Source organism: Rhinolophus sinicus, chromosome 14 (assembly GCF_057876585.1).
Source record: "Rhinolophus sinicus isolate RSI-liver-muscle chromosome 14, RSI-T2T, whole genome shotgun sequence".
Classification (NCBI taxonomy): Eukaryota; Metazoa; Chordata; class Mammalia; order Chiroptera; family Rhinolophidae; genus Rhinolophus; species Rhinolophus sinicus.
The window spans coordinates 29,382,840-29,406,250 of NC_142514.1; the positions used below are offsets into that span (position 1 = coordinate 29,382,840).

General features: G+C 45.3%; 1 protein-coding gene across 5 annotated transcripts in view; it reads right to left on the minus strand.

Annotated features, from left to right (window-relative positions):
* The window catches only part of HIVEP3 (HIVEP zinc finger 3), a 435,628-nt gene that overhangs the window by 326,995 nt on the left and 85,222 nt on the right, over positions 1 to 23,411 (minus strand). The gene's annotated exons all lie outside the window — the stretch shown is intronic.

Sequence of the window (23,411 nt, forward strand, 5' to 3'; positions counted from 1 at the left end):
ACTCAGAGGCTCCAGGCTACCCAGACCGCCACCATCAAATGATCTCACAGAAGGACTTGGCTAGAAAGACCGCCTCTGCTTTTGATCCAACCTGGTCCTTTTCCAAGACATTTGTCTGGTGTACAATGTATGCATCCAAACTTGCTGCCCTCCCCTTGCACCCTGGGCTAACAGGGACAAGAATTCCAGTAAAGGTGCAGGATCACAGAGACAACCAAGGAAACAGTAGGCAGGCCATACACTAAAAGCCCCCAACATAGCTCCCAAACCCTGGTTCCACATTTATTTCTACTCACAAAAGAGAGTTTGCCTCCAAGTGGAGGGATTCAGAGTTTTAATTAAATTTTGTCAAAACGCAAAACTCATTTCTGCTGAATTGTGCTTCCCAACCATAAAGCAATGGCATCAGGGGACTGAAGGGATGATGGCACATGCTGCCATGCCGAGCGCCAAGCTCAGCTACGGGATCGCCCTCTCCTGCTCTGGATATCTCTTCCACTTGAGTCCATAGGACCAGGAGCAGCTCCTGCCGCTGTCGTCGGTGTGCTCCCAGCACAGCTCCTGGCTGGGATGCAGCAAACATTAGTTGAGCAAATGAGACCCAGCACAGTGCCTGGCTAGGATGCAGCAAATATTAGTTGAGCAAATGAGACTCCTGCTAGTTCGGAAGGGAAACTCCTGCTCACAGCATGCTCCAGAAGTCCCTGGTAATTCACTTTCTCTCTCTGTTCTGAGCATCCATGTGGGCTGGTTTAGAGCACAAGCTCGCTCAAGAGGCAACCCTCCAGAGAAGAACAGGGGTTAATTGTGTTTACTGGCAGCTGTCTTCCACAATATATCTTACAGCTTGTAAAGCTCCGTGGCCTTCCAGTGGGAAGAGGGGGAGAAGTCAAACTCACAAAAAGAAAGTGTCCATAAGGGACTTTAATGTGAATGGCACCACCAGACCTGTCAGCGCTGAGAACTGCCTATTTCCCAGCCACAATTTAACTCAAGGGCAAATATCACCTTTCTGTCCAATCGGAATAGAGCACATTGGGAAAATAGCTTACACCGAAGTGAGGGTAAAGCAAGAGCTGCACCAGAACTAAAAATTTTGGACACCCAGGCTATGAATACTGTTAGCCTACAAAAGAAACAAAAGGTGAACAGACCCAGCATAGCCCTGCTCATGTGGGCCCAAACACTAGGGCTTTACCTTTACAAACTCTATTTTCACCTCCTTCTACCCTCCCCACACCACCACCACCGCCACCGCCATCACCACCACCGCCACCACCACCACCACCATCGTCGCCGCCGCCACCACCGCCCTCTACGAGCAGCGCGTGCTGCTAACTCTGTTTTCTAAGAACCTGGTCAGACACACCGAGCGGCTAGCCAACACATGCCTTGTAATGGGGCTTAGGGAGCAGAATCAGAAGCTGGGGGCCAAGAACACAGGAACTTGTTCACATCCCACGTCTGCCCTGACACTGAACCACAGCCCTTCACTGCCACCAAGTTAAAGTTTGTGAAACTAAAAGAGCACAGAAAAGGGTAGAAGGTGAAGAGAATGGCCTAGAAATAAGCAAATGAGAACAGGTTCTTAGTGACGTGGCACCATGACACAGCAACGATGAATATGAGCTCTCCTCTTGGCTGCTGACCCTTCTGCCCTGGGACCCACCGGAGTCTGACTCCAATTACACTCGCCAGCTGTGCTTCTGAGAAAAGCCTGCCTGGGCCAGTCTGGCTGTGCAGACACTGCCACCGCGACAAACTCAAACCAGCCACTTGGCTTGGCCTACCTTATGATCTGGTGAAGACATGCCGAGCCAAAGGAAGAAGAAAAAACATCTCATGAACATGGCAGAGAAGCCACTGGCCTGGGCCCGGATGCGGAGGCTTCTTGGCTGCCCTGTGTATAGACACCAGGCACCAAGGTCCTGGCCTTCTCTGACCTCCGGCCTTTGAAGAAAAAAGGTGATAACCGGGAATTGGGCTTTTAACCTTGGAACTGATAAACCAGACTGTTGCTACACCCTCCAAAGTGTTAAACCCTCTAGCCCAGTGGTTCTCATCCATTTATTTTGCGCCCCCCCCCAAGGCACATTTGGCAATATGTGGGGACACTTCCATCCCCCAAACATGAAGCAACACCAAAATCTTTATTCAAGAACTGAAAGCGAGCGCTCACGAGGCTGGCATCAGTACACACCCACACAACGTGCCCACGAGCTGCAGCTTCACAAGATGACCACAGCAAGGTTACTGAGAACGACGTCCTTGACCTGACATTGCTCTCTGATGGAACCCACTCCAAGGGCCCCCTGCTCCTCTGCGTGTTGGCTTTGGAAGGTCCCCCCCAAAAAGTGTGTCTTTTTAGAGCTAAATCGCCTGGCTGGCCCCTGTGCAGAAGCAGGAACTACCCCTCTACCAACAAGTCGGGACTAAAAGGAAAACCCACATCAAGTTTTGGATCTGGAAACACAAGCAAGCGAGTAATGAGCCAGGCCAAACATAGGAGAACTTGACACTTTTATGAAAGACAGTTTCAACCGATTCATGTGGAAAAGAAACCCAAGTGCTGAGAGGGTGTAACCAGCCACTAAAGCGCAAGGACCACTGCCCCGCCCCTGAGAGAGCCCTCCCCTCCCTCACAGGCTCTTCTGTCTCCAGCTCTAAGCCAAGGGGAGAATGCTCGTGGGCCCACACCACTTTCTCTGCACCCCAGTTTCCTCCTTTCTGCCCCTCTTGGTCTCCCTGCACATAACCTCATCTCCCCACAAACATCCCACACTGTCTGGTCGAAACCTTCACTCTACCCCCTTTTATTAGAATGCTCCCACCCTGAGATAGTCACACCTGTAGGGCCCAGTGGTCATAGCGAATATTTCAAATGGTCTAACTTTTCCCAGGGGCACAGAGGCTCAGGTGAATCACAGAGCAGGCTGGACTGCTGGCAGCCCTGACGGACTAGCACACGCCAGCCCAGGCCAACCAGAAGTGCTGACTGTCAGAAAAGCACATTTCTGTCTAAACAAAACACAGTTTTTTTTAACTACCTAAAGATTTCAGTTGGTTAAAAAGTGTAACTGGATGAGATTTTTCTCAATCTGGCAAACAGAAATGGAGAGAATAACTAACTGGTCCTTGGTGGCTTATAAACAGGGCCGGGGGCCACTGCCCTTTCCCACGGACACGTGACTGGCCTGGAACGTTGCCGGTGCCAGCCAGCTGAGTGTAGCAGCTGATACTCCCCAAGCCCCTGGGGGCCCCATGAGCAGAGAGTGGCGCCAAGGGAAGGCGGTTCTGGCCAATGGTAAGGAGGGGTGTGCAGCGTGAGGCTGAGGAGGGTGAGGGTGGGGCAATAGGAAGTCAGATGGCAGGACAGGGCACGGCTGTGGCCATCTTCTAATAATAACACCACAGGGGCCTGTTAAACATGTCCTTACTTTGTATTAGGAGAACGAGAACATGGCATATAGAAAACTGGAAATGCTTGGAGCAAGGAAGAGGCTAAAAGATAAGGAGACTGTGTTTGGGCAAAGTGAGAAACGCAGGCAAGACATGCAAAGCGGAACCCCTCTCGTGGTCTCAGAGCCTTAGAAAACTGCCCCCAACTCTGGCAAGATTTTTCTAGAAGTCAGGAAGAGCAGAAGGCAAAATTCCAAAAGACCATCCATTGGTCAAAATGCACCCTTAATTGTTAATACACAGCACACTCCAAATCACAGCACTCAAGGAATCCTTAGGGACTGTGACCTTGAATGAGTCATAGTCACTTCCTGAGCATAGTAGCATAGTTTAACATATTTGCCAGTAGGGTGTAGTGGAAGGTGGGCCTACTGTGGAGCCAGGCTTCCTGGGTACAAATCCCAGTTCTGCCGTGTACTAGATCTGTGACATTTGGCAAATCGCTCAACCTCTCCACACAGCACTTTACCCCCTCTGTGAAAAGGGGCATAAAAACAACACCTATCTCAAAGTGAACTCTCAATAAATGTTAGCTTTTCTTTTTGAAAAGACTCGGGATTAAAATGAATGAAAGAGTTGGGGTGTCCACCAGTTGGTGGCCATTCCTTCAGAGCTTAGTGCTGAATTGTCTCGTTCTTCCTTTCGCACCCTGAGTCTGGGTGACGTCCAGAGACAGCGCCTGCCCTGTCTGTTTGGATGTGGAGGCAACGGCACCAGGTGCTTGGCCCACTGTCTCTCTGATCTCTGTTCTGCCAGAGCTGAAATGCCGCTCAAGCTTGTGAGGCCCCTCTCATTTCCAAGTCCCCCGAAACACCCCTCAAAAAGTCAGGCCTTTCGATTTGGTCCTACTCTCCTGTTCAAGGGGTCCCCCACCATGAGAGACATCCTGACAGCACTTGTCGGGGGCCTACTGAAGGAAAAAAATCATTCAGTGACACTTACGAAGGCAGAGGACGGCAAATGTTACTTAGAGCCCCACTGCAACAGGTGTACGGCCCACTGTGGGGGGTTTTGCAGTGGGGATGAGAGCTTGGGCTCAACTGCAAATACAATAAGGAAAAGGGGGGATTCACAGCCAAGGAGCAGGGAGAGCATGTCAGGGGGTGGGAAATTACTGAGAGGAAACACTGGGGTAAGTAAGGGAGGATCCAATCTAACACGATTCTTGCTGAAAACAAGCCAGGGCAACCAGACACCACCTGGGGGATGGTGGAGGGGAAGGAACTGATCAGACATTGAGTAGGGTCAGATATGGAGGATGAGGGGTCCTGGCTACACCCACATAGCAGGATTCTTCTAAAAGTGGACAATGCAGAAATAAACAGAGAAGCTCAAAAGCCGAGGCCTAGTGGACAAGAGCTCAGAAGAGCCTGGTTAACATTTCGTCATGGAGAGAATCACTGTCAGGCCCAACCTCCAGGCCAGCATGACTGCGGGTGAGGCTGGGAAAGGGAGGGAGGGAGAGGGGAGTCTTCTATGTTGGGAGGAGGGGACCCAGAGGCTGGGAAAGGGCCGAGAGACAGAGAGGCGGGTGCAGGGCGAAGGACAGAGCCTAAGTGCTTCCATCCCCAATGACGTCATTATGTTGTCAGCCGGCCCCTGAGCTTTCCAGGATAAAGCCGTCATTTAGCTTCTCAGAATCCTGGGGCAGAAAACACTGGTGTCATCTGCTTTTTGTTTATTTGTTTCCTGGGAATCAAAGTTCTCACTGTATGGACACAAAACGAATTCAGGCTCTTTCTATGCAACATAGGAAGGAAAAACTTGGTTTCTAGTAAGTGACCGTTTGTTGACGGACACAAAGCCAACAGGGCAGAAGGAAAGGCCTCTCCTTCCTACATGGTCTTTCTCGGAGGTGGGGAGGGTGAGGGAGAGGAAGGAAGTGATGTGGAGTTCAACCCCAGAAGAACTGCTGACACCACAGCAGCAAAAAGCATCGTCTTGCACATGTCTCGACTAAGTGCTTTCCCACAGCCCTGGAGTAAAGGCTCAGAACCCCTGTCCTGAGGGGGTTTCTGCCATTCCCCCAACATCCGTATCCTGGCTCAGAAAAGGATGCTCAGGGCCTCAGGGCTAGCTGTGTCTTCACACGTGCACACGTACATGTACACACACACACACCCTGCAAGCTGAAGGTACATAAGACACGGAGCAGTTCCTCTCTAAGAATTCACAGAGGCATCTGATCCGCCATGGGCAGGGGTGCACAGAGCCATGCCTACATCTGACTTTCTGAAGGTAACAGTGTCTCCACAGGTAGAAGACAGACAAATGAAGTGTCCTTCCAGCTGAAGCAAATGGAGGTTTTGTTTTCTCACTGGACTGTTGTAAGAATTGATTGTTTTGGAGAAATGACAAAATCTAAGAGCTCTGCTTCCCAGGCTAGAAGACAGACCAGATCTATTCATTCAGCAAGCATTAAATTAATACACCAATGGCTCTCTTTTTGCAAAGAGGAAGCGTGGTGCAATCCATGGGCTGGCACGCTTGCACAGATGCTGAAGGTGAACACACAGCAACTGCCATTTTGCACGTTTTCTTGTCGAATCAATGAGGCGCTAAAAATTTAACTATTAAAATCAAACCTCTGACATAATGCCTTGAATTATATCAATAAGCTCCTTTTTTAACAAGGTGTTAAGTTCAGAGAACACATCCATTTACTGATTTTTCCCTGAAGAAAGTCCCTCTCTCCACCAGGAAACCTCTTCAACCAGAAATCTGTTTTCTCACTTGACATGGTTTGTGCATCTTAGGGCATTTCTAGTGCCCTCTTGTCTGTCTCATGGACCCCACGGAAAAGCAGGGTGTCTCCCTAGAACTATTAATGTTGACACTCCTGCTGATGACTTTTGTGTGGAAAGAAACACTTGTCACATATCGCTGCCATGAGCTTCCCATGCATTATAGTCTGATAGCACAGTGATAAAGGTTTCACATTCATTGAATCATGAGTTCTCCCAATAGCTCTATGAAGTACTATTATTATCCCCATTTTAAAGACAAGGAAACTGAGGCTCTAAATAATCTTCCCAAGGTCCTGGAATTGTAGATTTAGGATTCAAATTCAGCCCAACTTTTCTCCAAATCTACATTCTTGTCCCTGCACCAGATGCTTCCAGGCCAGTCTTTTCCCATCAGCAGAACTTTGGCATTCTGGCGAGGCCGGACCATGTCAGGAGTATTTCTGGGTTAGGTCTAAATTCTAAAGCCCTTCCCTAAAGCAGGGTTATGGAAAGCACAGACTTTCAGGAAGGCCGTGAGGAAAAAGAACCGAACCAGATCAGAAAGCCTGCTTTCCACCGGTCAGACACAGCTACCTGCTTTAGGACTAACCACCCTGCCATTCAAAGATGTGCCTGTACCAACTCTGCCTCTTTGGTCTCAGTTTTCTCACCTCTTTGGTCTCAGTTTTCTAAAGCCTGTACCACAGGGCTGCTGTGAGGAGTTAATGTGATCAGAATCCAAATGCACACGACAAGGCGCCTGGCACATGTGGTCAATAAATGGTGGTCATTGCTACTATTCTTGGTGGATTCCCTGGACTTATTCCTAGATCCAGTTGAGGGAGGAGGAGGGGAGCAGCCCCCCCAGTGAAATTGCTTCTTGCTGAAGACACGCCAGCGTGATCAGACATCACCAGGGGACAGTTGGAGGACCAGGAACCTGCTCAGATATGGAGGGTGATCAGATACAGAGGATGGCGGATTCTGGCTGAACCAACTTAGCAGGATTCTGGCTAAACTTGGACAATGAAGAAATAAACAGAGAAGCTCACCAGTTGAGGTGTACTTGGGTCTTTGTGTGGAAGGAAACAAATGTTTGTCACATATCTAGTACGTTTTTTAGAATTTCTGGTGCATGGTGATAGTAAAAAGCAAAGACTTTTCATTGGTTTTATATTGCTGTGCAGTGTACTCCCTAATTGCCTGCACCTGTGGCAGACTTCTCCCTCTCACCTCCTCCCTATTCCATGCCCCTTTTCCACCCAATGCCATGGCCTAGACCTCTTCCAAATTTCCTAATAGAGAGGGACTAGAGAGGCAATGGCAGCCTCCCCCAATTTCCCCCATGGCAATCGCAACACTTCAGGGGAAAAGAAAGCTGCTCCTTCACAAACAATATGGGCCTGACTTCAGAGGGTCTCTCTGAAATACTTTCCAGGGAAAAGGAGATGCATGTGCAAAGCTCACAACTGGGAAAGAACATGCTGCTCAGGAAGGCTACAGGAGGTAGGTGGGGGAGGGAGCGCGGCCAAGGTGAGGCCAGGGGAGTGGTCAGGGGCCGATCTTCTAGAGCCATGCAGGCCTTGTGAGTGAGCTTTGGTTCCCTGTTGTTCAGCAAGAAGCCACAGACATGATCAGAGTAGGGAACCAGCAGGAAGAGCCAAGGCAGGGTGTGGGAGACCAGTTAGGAGCTTCTGCAGCAGCCAGGCCTGGACAGGGGCGTGGAAGTCGGAAGGGACAAGTGGACGGATTCAAATGCACGTTCTTAGGAAGAGGAATCAATAGGACTTGGCGATAGATGGGTGTGATGGGTGGTGGGGAACAGAGGATGAAGTCTGGTTTCCGGCTCAAACAGCTGAGGGGACAGTGCGCCCCTTACTGAGACCGGGACACCTGAAGAGAGAGACTCAAAGGCTGAGGACAGGGTCTGGGTGGGGGTGGCTGGGGAGGGGGTGTGAGCAGATACTGAGCGGAGCTGTGCACATCGGTCATCCAAGCGAAGGTGTGGAGAAGACGGTTGTGTTTACTGGCAGGTGTTCTGCCAAGCAATCCGCACAGATGTATGGAAGCTGAAAGTGAAGGTGAGAGAGACCACAGGAAGACGAGCACGCTGGGACGCTCTGGCCCTCATGGCCAAGCAGAGGAGGTGGAGGAAGCAACAAAAGAGATGAGGCAGGAGTGGGCAGAAAAGCAGGCAGAAACCCAGCAGAGGGTGGTGCCTCGGGAGCCCCAGCAAGAAAAGAAGATTTAGAGTTTTAATTAAACTTAATAAAATGCTGCTCAGAGGGTGAGAAAGATGAAGTCTGAACAATGTCCTCAGCATTCATACATAGGCGGGTCAGAAGTGTTCTTGGGAGCACGTGTGGCTGGGAAGCAGCAGAGAGGCCAGAAGGGTGAGCAGGAGGTGAGACAGGACTTCCGCCTCAGCCTGTGGCCCCGCTGTCCAGTCTCATCACGTAGCACGTCTCTTCACAGCCTTTATCTGGCTTGTCATGATCCTGCTTGTTTACTTGTTTACCCGTTTGTGGGCTCCCTTCCCTAGAAACGTAAGGTCTGTTAGTGCAAGTGCCTTGTCGGTTTTACACACAGACCTAGCAGAATGCTTGGCACAGAACAGCAACTCAAGAAATACCTGTTGAATATTGAATGAGTGAAACAGCAACAGAGTAGAGGTCAGTTTGGTTAATAAGTAGGGAGAGAGGAAGCTGGAAAGTGAGTGGACTGCAAGCAGAAGCTACTGACGGCACTGTGCCAGGGGTGAGGAAAAGAGAGATGGCTTGGCGGCCCTGAGAAGGTGAGGGGGAGAGGGTGTCTCAGGCTTAGGTGGAGGGTTAGGGCAGATGCAGGCCCCTAACACACAAGCTTAAAAGAGAGACTAAGCAGTATTTTCTAGTCTGAATGACATCCAACCCACATGTCCTGGCCTTAGGGCACGTCCCCCCAAACCAAGCCCTGAGGCCAGGATTCCTTAGGCAAGTGAGTCATTGAAGAAATGCCCCCAAGGACACCGCCAGGGGAATAGGGGAGCAGGACAGAGAACGGGAGAGGCCAGGCCAGGGACTGACCGAAGATGAAGTCCCAGCCGCAGCCTGACCCCAGGAGATTCTGGAGTATAAACTGCACCCCCTCCAGAGTTTGGACCCTCCTCCCACGGCAACGCAGCTGGGCTTTCACATTCTCACACCAGGAAATACTGGCTACACATACCCCAGCTCTCTTGGCAAGCGGGCGATCCACTGAAGAAGGAGATGGGGCAGAGGCCACAGAAGTTGCGGGTGGGCACGCAGATTGGTTCCCGTGGGCCAAGAGTGTCTAGGCAGAGCACCCACAATGCTTGCTGCTAAACCAGGACAGCGTTTTGGGTGAAGTCCCCTAGGGAGGCCCATCAAACAAACAACTTCATTCTGGGGAGCTGGAAGGTGCAGGGAGAGGTACCATTTAGAATCATTTTTGTTCTGGAAAATAATCTTTCAAAAGAAATATCAAGGCTCCTAAAGTGCTCAGAGCACTCTTCTCAGAAAAATCTAAGGGTGTGAATTGAGTACAGCTACTAATACTGAATGTGAGATGTAAGAAAGTACTCAGAGTATTTAGAAATACTTAAAAGTCAAGAAATAGAAAACAGAGGAACCTGTGCTACATTCCTGGAACACACTTATTATTCTCACAGGATTGTAATATTGTAGACTCCTCGGAAATAATATCGCTTGCAATAAAGTAAAATAAATCAACCAACTGATATTTACTGAACACCTACTATGAATCCAGCTCTGTGCTAGACGTTTATCATCGGGCTGGGGACCAGATGATATTCCTGAAACAATTAAAGAACAAGGCCAAAAAAAAATTCCATGGGAGGCAGTGAAGTTTGATGGTTAAGAGTTGAGCCCCAGAATCAGACTGCCCAGGATTACGCTCATTTCTGCCACCAAACTCTGCTTCCCTATGTGAAAAACGGAGTCATAACAGTGCTTCAATCACAGGATTCCTGAGAGGATAAAATGAAGTGATTAGTGTAAGGCCCCCAGTGCAGTGCCTGAGGGATACAGTCAGCAGTCAGTCCTTGGAGTCCCATTGCCGCAGCTCTTATTGGAGGCGAGGGATGGAAAAGACCCCTGCTCATCTGACTTGTCTCCTCTCTTGCTCTGCTCAGAAGGACCAGGACATTTATGCCCGGCTACGGGATCGCACTAGAAAAAAATCAGGAAACATCACCCTTGTTTCCTTGGACCCAGATGCAACCAAGCCAAGCACGGACCAGAAGCTGAAGGGCAGAGAGTGTGCTCTTCTGCTGGGCTGGCCAGGAGCCGAGGCTGTCTGTCCTGGGCGCCTTTCAGACTCAGAGCACACACATGCGCAGACTCTAAAGGGTGTTGGGTCAGCAAGGACACACTGGGAAAGCCATCGGCATATTTGTAGCCCTACTGACCACTTCCTGCCTGGCACCCAGGAGCCAGTGTGGACACTTTTCCAATCAGTGCACAGAATGAGGCGCTGAGGACGAGGTGATGCAATCACATGGGCCTTCGTTCCTCTCCTGCACCTCCTCTCACAGCTCTGTGACTTTGGGCCAGTGACGTGGCTTTCTGAAGGCGCAATTCTCTTGTGCTATAAAACAGTTCCTGGCCTTGGCTGCACATTAAACTCACTGGGGGAGTATTTAAAAGTCCAAATGCCCAGACCTCAGCCAGACCAATAAAATCAGAAGCACTTAGGATGGAACCACTGCTATAAGGGCAGATGATCATCTTCTGCTCATTAGGGTGAATTAACTGAGATTATTCTTGGAGTGTGTTTAACACATGCTTTACACACAGTGCCCTGTCAGAGGTGTTGCCACACTGTACTACTGAGAGTTCCCAGACTCTACAAACACTCCCTACAGACCCACAGAGGATCATGCTTTGGAAGCTTTATTCTGCCCATAGGAAGCTTCTGTTTGAGGGTCTCACTTTGGTGAATATCAAGGATCGAGTCCACATTTTGATTTCTCTAGTTGTTTTGATCACCCCAGCCCTGAATTATCTTCTGTGTTTCCCCGAGAATAAGACCTAGCCAGACACTCAGCTCTAATGCGTCTTTTGGAGCAACCATTAATATAAGATCCGGTATTATATTATATTATATTATTATATTATATCATAGTATATCATAGTATATCATATTATATCATATTATATCATATTATATCATATTATATCATATTATATTATATTATATTGACCGGGTCTTATATTATAGTAAAATAAGACTGGGTCTTACATTAATTTTTGCTCCAAAAGACGCATTAGAGCTGAATGTCCGGCTAGGTCTTATTTTGGGGGAAACACAGTTATTCTTGGAGAGAGGAAAAGGTCAGATCCAGAAAGAGTTTCTCTCTGAATTTTGGGCTGTGAGACTAACCTTTGTTTTCAATTATGTAGTTAATGGGCCTCATAGCCTCCATTCAAACATGAGAGTCACCGTTCAAAGGGCGCCTCAGTCCTTGGCTTGCAGGGGTGGCAGGGCCTGGAGATGGGCACCCACAACGCTGGCTACTGTGGAGGCTGCCCTGACAGTAACATCCTTGATAGAACTGTAAGAAAAATAATACTGGACGCCTCACCATATCTCTAATCCACATAGGGCTTCAAGCCCTGTGATACATGAAGATTCCTGTAAACCGGGTGTGAGGATTTCAGAATGGAGGGGCCTGTCCGGGCCTTACTGCCTCCATATACGGGAGCAGGAAGTGCCTGGACACAGATCTAAGAGAAGGAACTGGAACAAAACAAGAGGGATCCCTTGCAACTTGCAGTTAAGGTTTTCAAAGAGTAATCAACACTTACAAGAAAGGAAACAACTTCAAGGAGTAAAAGGGGGCAGCCAGCATCCCACTGGAAGAAGAGCTGGTGGGTGACAAGTGGAAAACAGTACTGTCCCCCCAGTGCAGAGGCCATGTTTATTGTCCAATAGGAGCTCAGATGCCAGGGTGCCAGGCAACAGAGCAGCTGGAGGAGAGTCTTCCAGTCCCATCATGAGCCACTAAAAGGAAATCTACTCGTGTGCGTTCTAGACCCTGATAGTCCTTTCTGTGGAGTCCTTCAACAACATGGTATTTACTATGGGCTAAGCAGATCTATCTGTCTATCTGTCTATCTATTTATCATCAATATTTCACAACCCCATTCAGTAGGTACTCTCATAATCCCCATTTCTCAGATGAAGAAACTGAGGCATATACAGGGTAAGTAACTTGTCCAGTTAGTACGTGGCAGAGCTGGAATATGAACCCTGGCAGTCTGGCCCCAACTCCTGGGCTCTCAATTCCTGTGCTATATTGTTTCTAGTCCAGTTAGGGTGTCAAACTGATCAACAGACAATTTGAATATAGTGTGTAAAGGACATATATACATAAATTTGAATATAGTGTGTAAAGGACATATAGTGTGTAAAGGACTAGGGACTAGCACAGGTGATGGTGTTCAAAATCCTATTATTATTTGATGCTCGCTCACAAAATGGAAACTAGAAGGGGCCACCTAGTGATAGGCTGCCGGCCACACAGACAGACAAAAGGGGTATTCCCATCACTGCAGAGATAAAGAAGAGACTTAAGTATTTACTCAAGAAAATGAAAAGGTACACCCACACAAGGACCGGTATGTGAAAGTTCACGGCCGTGTTACTTACAATAGCCAACACCTGGAAACAACCGAAATTTCTATCAACAGGTGAGTGGATATGCAAATTGTGGTACATCCATACAATGGACTAGTACTCAGTCATGCAAAGAATGAACTGCTGATACACACAACACGAATGCATCTCAAAAGCATTATGCTGAGTGAAAGAAGTAAGAAGCAAAAGGAGGTACACATTTTATGATTCCATCTGACCATATGGAATCCTGGAAAAGGCAAAACTCTAGTTTCAGAAAACGGATCAGTGGTTGCCAGGGAAGAGGGTGGGAGGGGAGGACTGACTGCAGAGGGGCACCAGAGAACTTTTAGGGATGATGGAAATGTTCTCTGTCTTGATTGTGCTGTGGCTACACGGGTATAGACATTTGTCAAAGCCATTGAATTGTATGCTTAACAAGGTGCATTTTATTATATGTACATTACACTCAATTTAAAAAAGACACTTGAAGTCATGCAGTCCCAACTGAGACGTGCTGGGCTCTGAAGCTCGGAGTGGGAGTTGTGTACGTTCTGCTTCCTTTGCTTCTTTGCTTCTTTTTCTCCTTTTCTTTCTTTCCCTCTTTCCTTCCTCCCTTCCCTCCTTCCTCCTCTCCTTCCATCCTCCCTTCTTTCATCCTCCCTTCCTTCCTCTCTCTCCCCTGAAAGCCTATTCCCTCCCTTTCCAAGCCAAGCCTAGTGGCAGGCCCTGAGCTCCAAGCATTTCCAGAACTGCCGTTACAAATTAGTTAAAATGACCGGATAGCCAGGCAGACTGATTCTCAGCCTACTTCAAAGGGGCAGATGTTCTGCAAAACTGGCCAGTGACCCACAGAGAAGGCTGGCAAGCTCACAAGGCTCTCATTGGGCCCTTCTGTAGCTTCTGCCTTCCAGGTAGAAAGTATGCATATAGTAGATGAAAAGAGGAAGCGCCTTTTCAAGAATTACTTGGACTTGGGAAGGAGGGAGGTCATTTGTCTCTGTCCAAGAAAAATGTTCATTCACCTTTGAATTGTTCTCTGCAAACCATATGGGGATAAGCGTAGTGGTGAGGGCTGCAACAGTAGAGAAAGGGAGGTGGAGAGAACAGAGGAAACAAATGCCACATGGCTCTGAGGTAGCAGCAAGATAAGGCCTTACCATGTCACACTCTGGAAAGCATGGAGGAAAAGAGGGATCCCTTCAGCTAACCTGTTCCCACCAACCTACCTAAGCAAGACAGGACCTACATCAAGGGCACCCCTGCCATGGCTGGATGAGAAGTGAACGGGGAAGTTACCAGGGCAGGCAGGCAGAGGAAAGGGACAGAACATGACATTGGCATGGCTCCCTCTCCCGGGCCTGCAGGAGGCCGTTGGCAGCAGGAATGACCATCTGCTATGCCCCACCACTAGTAGGCTCACAGGAAGGGAAGGGGACAATGACAACCCACAGCCCCTTGCTCAGAAGTTACACCAGGAAGTGAGCAGCGGGGCCTACCTGCCTAGGAGTAAACAATAGTGAGTAATCAGTGAGTGCTCTCTTTGGACAAACCCCTCATAGCAACAGAGTGATCAAGTCCCTCAGTCAAAAGGTGAGTTCAGCAGAGTGCAACCAGCCACATGGGCAGGTGGAAGGCTGGGGATGCCAGCAGCCATCCAAGTCCTGTTTGGTGGAAGGTGAGAAAGCCAATCTTAGAAAACTGGGTGCTTACACTTCCTTTTCTCCGAAGGAGAGCTGGTCTCTGGGTGGTGAGGCCTATCATGCAATAACAAACTAAGAATGAAGAATAAGGGTAGCATGAGGGAAGAACTCTGGCCCAAGACGGGAAAAACCAACAACAACGCATCCATAAGAGAAAAAGTGAATAATTCTACGTCTTAGTAAGTGGAAGAGGAAAGAGACAGTCTCCAATCCTAATTCACTCTGTTCTAGGTTTAGAAAAAAGCTGCATCCAGGAGAAATATCCTATCAAATCAGGACAGCCATTGTGAGAAACTGAAAATCAGCCAAAATACATCAGCTCTCCCAACTTACCAAGAAAGAAGAATTAACTTCCTAGTAGCTGATGTACTTCTACATCTAAAGGCTAAACTATCTGTTATCTATTCAATTTCACTCATTTCTATTCTGGTAAGAGTCTTATTAGCAGGTTTAAAACATCCATACCCCATCCACTAACACCCACTAGTCTTCTATCTTAGCCTGCAAGGAACCTGTGTAAGTTACATTACTAAGAACATACCATCGGGGCGGATGGATGGCTCAGTTGGTTAGAGTGAGAGCTCTGGGCAACAGGGCTGCTGGTTCGATTCCCACATGGGCCAGCGAGCTGTGCTCTCTGTAACTAGAATGAAGACAATGAGCTGCAGCTGAGCTGAGCTCCCGGTTCGACTCCTGCAAAGAATAGTGGGCGCTGCAGCTGAGCTCCCGGGCAGCCGGATGGCTCAGTTGTTTGGAGGAAAAACACACTGTTCCCCAATAAAGTCCTGGAAATATACACTGTTCCCCAATAAAGTCTTGTTCCCCAATAAAGTCCTACACCCCTTCCCCAATAAAATCTTTAAAAAAATAAAAGAACATACCATCATATCTATTAAATGAATCATGAAATAGATTGACGATTGTAATAAATATGTAAACAAATACTCAAATGTTTGGAAATTTAAAAACAGGTACATGTAATTTAAGAGTCAAAGAATAAGTCATAGTTGAATTATAAAATACTTAGAACCAAACAATAGAAAAATATTACACACCAAAGAAATGTGTGATGAAGTTACAGTGGAAATATATAACTACAATGCTCATAATAGGAAAAAAAGCCAAATATTCAACTTAAAAAGTTAAGAAAGAACACTAGCTCATATCTGTACAAGTTAGAAGAGAAAATATGATTAAAAAAATTAGCACAGAAATTAATGAACTTGAAGACAAAATAAATGATAGAATCACAAAGTCAATAATTGGTTCTTAAAAAGGTTAATAACAGACAGAATTTGGAAGACTATTCAACAAAAGATTATAGAAGGCACTGTATTCTTGCAAATGAAAAGGGGACACAACCACAAATATTACAAGCTTAAAAAGCATATTAACTTAATGCTAAAAATTTTTGAAAACTCAGATAAAATGTATAAATTCCTAGGGAAAAAACCTAACTTGTGATTCAAGAAAAAGTGATTCAAGAAAAAATTAAAATCTGAATAGTCCAATAACTATTGAAGAAACTGAATCAGAGGTTAAAAATCTCCAGGGGAGAAAGAATCCCAGCCTTACATAACTCTTTTTGAGAATATATAAAGAGGAAACATTCTACAATGCACTTTACAAGTCTAACATAAGCTAGATACAAAAGCCTCGCAGGGATAATCATATAAATGAACATTACAATCCAATACACTCATAATAAACATAGACACAAACCTTCCAAACAAAATATCAGCAAAACAAATCTAGCAATGTATTAAAAAAATGAATCCATCATGCCAAGTCAGGTTTATTCTAGGAAAAAAAGATTAATTTAACTTTAGAAAATAGTTCACCAGATAGTAACAAATTAAAGGAAGAAAATATTATATAAATCTTCTCAATAAATGCAAAAAATAGTATTTTATAAAATTATGTTTATGATTTTAAAAAATCTCTTTGCAAACTGCAGGAAAAAGGTAGTTTCTTATCCTGATAAAGAATATCAAATCCATAGAGAATATCGTTCTCAAGGGAAACTGTTGAACATGAAAGGCAAAATTCTAAAACTTTAGAAAGCAATACAAGTCCCTATTTTATGACCTTGCCATAGAAAAGGATGACCTTAAAAATACACAAAAACTTGAATGACACAAGAAAGATTGATAAATTTTTATTGCACTAAAATCCAGTATTTCTGCCACTCTAAAAAAAATTTTTTTTAAATTAAGAAAATAAATTTAAAAATCAAGAAAAATGCCAAAAATTAGGAGAAGGTATTTTCAACACTAAGAAATAGTCTCCAGCATATATAACATCTACAAATAAATAAGAAAAATACAAATACCCAATTTTTAAATAAATGGGCAAAAGACTTCAAAAGGCTCTTCACACACAGAAAAAGAAAATCAAAAAGACCAAAAAGCATGTGACAAGATACTGAACCTCTACTAATTAAATATATACAACTTAAAACCAGATAAGATACTATTATACTGGCAAAAATTTCTTACAATATCCAACAAAATAGTGTTAGCAAGGATATGGAGCAATGGGAACAATTATGTACCATAGCTGGGTATAAAAATTGTTAAACACAATGGAGATTAATTTTTTATTGAGGTAAAATTCACATAACATAATGAAAATTAATTTTGAACTATTCCAATAGAGTTAAAGATGCCCTTAGTCTGTGACCAGCAGTTCTACTATTATGTATATTCCTTAAGTAAAATTATGTAATGCTCATCAGGGGACTTGAACAAGAATGTTCACAGTAGCACTATTTACAACAGCAAAAAAACTAGAAGTAAGTGTTCGTTAATCATAGAATAGATCTATAAGCTGCAATATAGTCATGCAATGGAATTACAGTTCAGCAAACTGAAAACATTTCAGCTGTACTCAACAACATGCACAAATCCAGGAGTAAAACATTTAACAACTAGTTGGCATAGAGACTGTCTAGTCAGAAGAGATCTTAGCCATAGTGTGGGATCTGGGTCCCAAGACCCTCTGCTATGCCAGGTGTAATCCCTTCTGGGAGGTGAAGGGGCTTCAAAAGGCCTCATGGGAACACTGGTGGGGAGAGGAAGGGGAGCAGGGTCAGGTAAGCAGCAATTTACCACCAAATGATAGAAATATTTCAGTTGTTTGTTAACCAGTACAGCCTTACTGGTATGCATGGGCTAACTCTGAGCACAAGAACACAAACAGTGTGATTCCATTTATATGTAGTTCACAACTATGCATCACTAAACAAGATATTGTTTAAGGATGCAAATATAAGCAGATAAGACAACAAAGAGAAGCATGGGGAGAAGAAACAGAACATCCAGGAAATGATTATCCATGAAAGAGAGGGGATGGGATAGGATGGAGGGAGGGTACCACTCTACAGAGGTAAGAATAGCATTCTTTTTATTAAATTGACTGGTGAGTACATGACTGCTGTAATATTCTTCATACCTTTATATACAGTATCTAAGTGTTCTTTTGTATCTAGTGGCTATTTTATTAAAATTACTTTAAAAGAAGTTCATAAAGAAAAATTTAATAATAAACTTACATCAAATTGCTGAGGTTCCTGCCATATCTTTTCTAGTTGTTTGACAAAGATGATCAATTCAACAGTAATTGGTGGAGCTCTTAAACCCACTTAAAATTCTAAGCTTCTACTCACATCACTCCAGAAATGTTCTTGCAATAATCTCTCCAGTAAGGTGCAGCAAAGCCCAACTTCCAGAGTATATTCTTCTCTGGCTCTTTAATTTAGTATAATCATAAGCACAGTGGTTTCATTTTATTTTTTTAATCTCCTGGAATCTTCTCAAATTTTGCAATCTTTAAATGAGGGCATGGAGCAAATAGCTACGTTCTGTTTTTCTTGCCTAGATTTCAATGGTGATGCTCTCATTTAAGTCCTTTATCATATGCTTCAGCTGTGTGAAGCCCCAGTTCTCTTCATTGCGATTTGCTGACAGTCAGGGAAAGTTTCGAAGAGTGTATTAAGTGTACATTGAGTGCCAAGGAGTGGGGGGAGTTTGCACACATGTGCAATTTTTTAGCAGCGCCAACAGATGCTTGGCATTTATAGACTCAACATTCACTTTTTCAGTTAACTTGTGAACAACTCCTAATAGCCACATGGCAATGGTTCTTTTCCTAAAGAACCAGTGTGTTGCAAAGCTACAGCACAAGAGCAAGTCACTTAGCTAGAGAGGGAGCCTTGTCAAAGCTCCTCATCCCAACATACCACCCGGGAAACAGAAACTCTCTGGAACTGAGAGAAACTTTCTTTCCTTTAATGTAAGTTGAAAAGGCAAATAATTGGTGACCTATGAATAATCATGGGAACCTCTCCTCTCTGGACAGAAGCCTGATTCAGAAGGAAGTCAAGAGCCTATGCAAATATTTCTGCATTTGCAAATTGGGGGATTTGCCAAGGGTTTGAAATGTATCCATAGAGAGTGTCATGGGTCTACTGTGTTGAATCTTGATTGAGGAGGTTTTCAGAATTCCTCTTCTATTAAAATTAAATCAGTTCATTTTTTATCAAGTCTCCTCTGATTTTAAGATAGCTTCAGCATCTAACACTGAGCCTGGAAGTCCAATGAATGACTGACTAGACTAACTTTGGTGACAGGTTCAACAAAACATGTCATGTATGTATAACACGGCTTTTTTTTTTTTTCCACTTCTTTCTATTATTTGTTGATCAGCTTTTCACTGGATCCCAGTCATGCATACATTACTCTTTTTTATTTTTTAAGTTGGCCATGAGCCCCAATTCAAGGACTGATGGACATTCAGAGAGTTTCCAAGATTCCTAAGACTAGTCCGTATGCTTCTCCCTGGCTGTGCTCCCCCAGTCTGAGGGGTAGTGTCAGTTCATCTCTGCTGCACATCTAGATGTAAAGCTCCACCCTTCTCCTTTCTCACAAGGATGCCAGCTACCCCTGGCATTTGTAACACTTAGTAAGGAGGAGAGGAATCACATCTCTCATGTACGCATGGCTTTCATCAATGACCCGGATTATGGCCCAAGCACATATTTCCAAATGTGACCCTCCCAGAAGCGCAGCCCTCTGGAGAATGTGGTTCAGTCACCTCCCACCACCAACCCCCACCTCCTCTGCCTTTCAAGCCCCCTGGGATTTCAGCAAATCCCCTTTTCTCCATCTTATTACATCAGTATCCCTTTGCTTATATCCATGGGAACTTTGGACAATTCTGAGCATTTCTGATCATATTCAATGACCTGTTGTTGACAGTTTCTTTTAGCCAAGTTCAAAAATTTCTTCAAGTAATTTACCAAAGCAACAATTTATGTGCATCTAGAAACCAACCAATCCTCTTAAGCAACTTTTAATTATGCTCTTCACATTTTTGCCACATGTATGGAATTTAAAAAGTGTCAGCAATCATTTTCCTCTACTTTCGTCTTTCCTGGTGACTTTGTTTTGGAGTAAACTGTAACTAAGCAAATCAGTAATGGGTCAGGCAAAGCTTAGCACTGATCCTGTAACTCAGACACCCTTCCAATTTTGAGCACAATGTCTGAATTGAGTAAACACCACAGCTTAGCATGAGGGTGTTGCCATGACATCTTGAACTTGTTTTTCTGATGAGTTTTTTTAACAGCACACTGGTAATGAGGAGTCCACATTCCCTACTCTGACGTAAGAAATGCATGCCACTAGAGTCAACCTCTTATCTTTTTTGTCATTGGGTCACTTCCAGTTGCAGCATTAGAGTTGACAAACTGGAAGGTGCTAAGGTGTGTCTCTCATCATAACATGACAGGTTGAGGTTCACATGTTTCCTTCTTAGTATTTTCTGTAGCAACAAATGTTAGAACATAGGTACTACTAATACCAGCATAATAGTTCCCTGATAAATTTCAGCAAAAGGTCATAAAGTTCTCAATTAATTTCAACAGGAGAACTTTATAGTTATGGCATAGTTTTGATCAGTAAGCCCCTGGCTGTCCAGAAAACTCAGGGGTTCTGTTATCCTGCATAAATGCAGTTTTTCATTTAAGGATCATTCTAAAAAAAAATCATTTGGGGTATACTTCAAATTCACATGCCTTTTTAAATTGGACAAACAAAATATCACTTAAACTGCTCTTGATACATATGGGTCATTATGAGCACCAGGTATTATGCTACAAAACAGAGTCCTGAAGACCCATCAAGGTACATAAAATGTCATTGAATTGTTCACATTAAATACTTATATTAAATAGTCTTAAAATTCTATTCTTTGAATTCCTGCACCTTTTAAATTTTAACTTTTTTTAGTTTTTCTGTTTCTTACATTACTACCACTTCTTACTGATACTTGACAAAGGAACTTTAATAGCCCTTGTGCGGTACTTCATCAATCTCTTCCAATTTACTACGTGTATTTGGCAAACTACTGCGTTTCCCCGAAAATAAGACCTAGCCAGACCATCAGCTCTAATGTGTCTTTTGGAGCAAAAGTTAATATAAGACCTGGTCTTATTTTACTATAATATAAGACCAGGTCTTATACAACATAATGTAATGTAATGTAATATAATATAATAATGGGTCGTAATTACCAAGCCTCTTAGAACTTTACCTAAATGAAGAATCCTGAAACAGTATAAAATTTCTTATAATGATCAAAATACATGAACTGTAGCTCATGGACTTATGGCATCTTTTTTAGTTTACCACTTAGGTCCCAAATGAGTAAGTGAAGTTATGTAAATGTGGTATTATCCTAATACCCATCCACTACAAAGAACATGTTACTTTTTCAGCCCATCCCATTTTTTCTAGGTATTTCAGAGGGTTCGTAAGGCTATGATGATTACACCCGCTTTACAGATGAAGAACAACACTGGTCCAGGACTTTGTCAAAGTCTGGCCAGAAACACCAGTGCTGCCTGTTCCCGTGTTCAGTGTTTCCTGCCCTGCCTGCCCACGACATCTGTACATCTGTAAATATGCTTTGATCTCACTGGAAAGGCAAAGAAGAACAACATATCAGGGTCTCCTTGACGGGCAGCATAGAGAGCAGAAAACACCCCAAAAGATATGACGGAACTCCAGAGCGGGAAGTGAGAGACAAGGTAAAAGTTTATCCAATTGTCACACGGCTATCTTAACGTCCTCCATCAAGTCGGGATCTGGACTCTGCCAGGACTTCAGACTACGTGCATCTTCTTCTTGCCTATAACTTTCACACACGAAATGCCCCAGTGGCTCACTTGGCAAGGACCCAAACCAGCGCACAATTCACTGCCCCTGAGACTCAATGCGGGGAGACGTCCAACAACAGAGCCAGCTGAGCATCTCGATGCACTGCCTACCCCGGCACACGCCTTAGCAGTTGGCCCTTCAGAGACTCACTGGAGTGCTGAGAACAACAACAACAAAATCTGAGCCTGAAGGGTCCACAGTCCCCCACCAAATTAACAAATCTGCCTAGCAGCCCTAGGTTCAGGCACTCAGAGAAGTGATGCAGGGGCAGTTCTGTGTCCTGTGAGTGGTGTAATGAAGCCGAGTGGGAAAGATGGAGAAAGAGAGGTAAGTGTCACACACACCTTCCCCTCCTGCCTGCAGATATCTCAGTGGGACAGCTGTTCTCCCACTTCGCAGCAAAAAAAAAAAAAAAATCGCACAAAATTTTAATTCAAGAATGTACAGGGCCTATAGCCTGTGCAAATCATCACAGCGTTAAAGAGCATCTGTCAAGCTTCTGAGGTTTGCTCTCAGGCCTGTGCCATAGACCAACTCCAAAGCAAACTAAAACCCCAGTGGGGCAAACATGTGTCCCTTCAGCAGGAAGGATGGAGAAGAGTTGGGACCTAAAACAAGTGAAGCTGGGCAGTCACCCGGCATTCAGATTTCGGTTCTCTGTTAGTTAGGAATCTAGGGGCTCTCCAGGGGTGGTCCCAACCTTCTCCCTGCAGGGGTGAAATGACCACATGAAAGTTCAAACGAGCAATGATTAGGTGGTAGAGACGTGGGAGGGTCTTCACCCCAAAGCCAATTCCACCCTGTCCCCAATGGACGCCTGATCTTTGCCCCTGTGTTCTTCACAGAAGTTACTCAAATGATTCTTCCTCTTCTCCACACTCTCCCTGCCCCCATCATACACATAGTTACATAAAAACATCTTAAATGCGGGGTCCAACTTCTTCAGCCCGGGGGGAGGACAGGGAGGTGGTAGGGAGCTGCTAGGGCCCCGTCTAATCACTACTTGGGGTTACATAATCACACAAACAAGGGCTGGAGAATGTTCCATGGAGATCAGTTCAGCGCGCACCTCATGCTCCCTTTGCCCCTCCCCCAACACCCAGAAAGCAGTTTTAACACAACCGAAGCACGAGACGTGCCCGCGCGGCACCTGGCTGCCGCGGTTACGATGCCAAGGGCTGCCAGTAACTTAAGGGTGCACAGCAGAAAGGACCACAGTGCTGCTCCCCCAGCAACCAGACCCCCTTGCCTGCAACCACTACTGTAAAATTCAAGGGAGGGCCCACCAAGCCACAGAAGTCCTCCGACCTGCAACGTACACCAAAGCAGCCGTTCACTCCAACCAACGTGTGGCCTGAGTCCTTGCACACCACTTCTCCTGTGCAAGTCTACGCGTGTCCAGGCTGTCCACCACGCTCAGGAGTCCCCAGGCAGCCCGTGCAATCTCCGCAGGGGCCATTTAGCACCCGCAGCGTTTCTAGTTTTAAGATGGTAAATACGAGGCACAACTTCGCGAGGCGGGCACCCTCTTGGCTAGCGGTTCGGCAAGAATCCCCAACAGAGTAGGAGTTTGGTTTTTGTTTTGTTTGGAGGGAAGGGTAGGTTGTGATTTTGCTTTAGAGACATTTTGGGGGACTAGGGTTAAGGGGAGAAAAAGAAGCTCT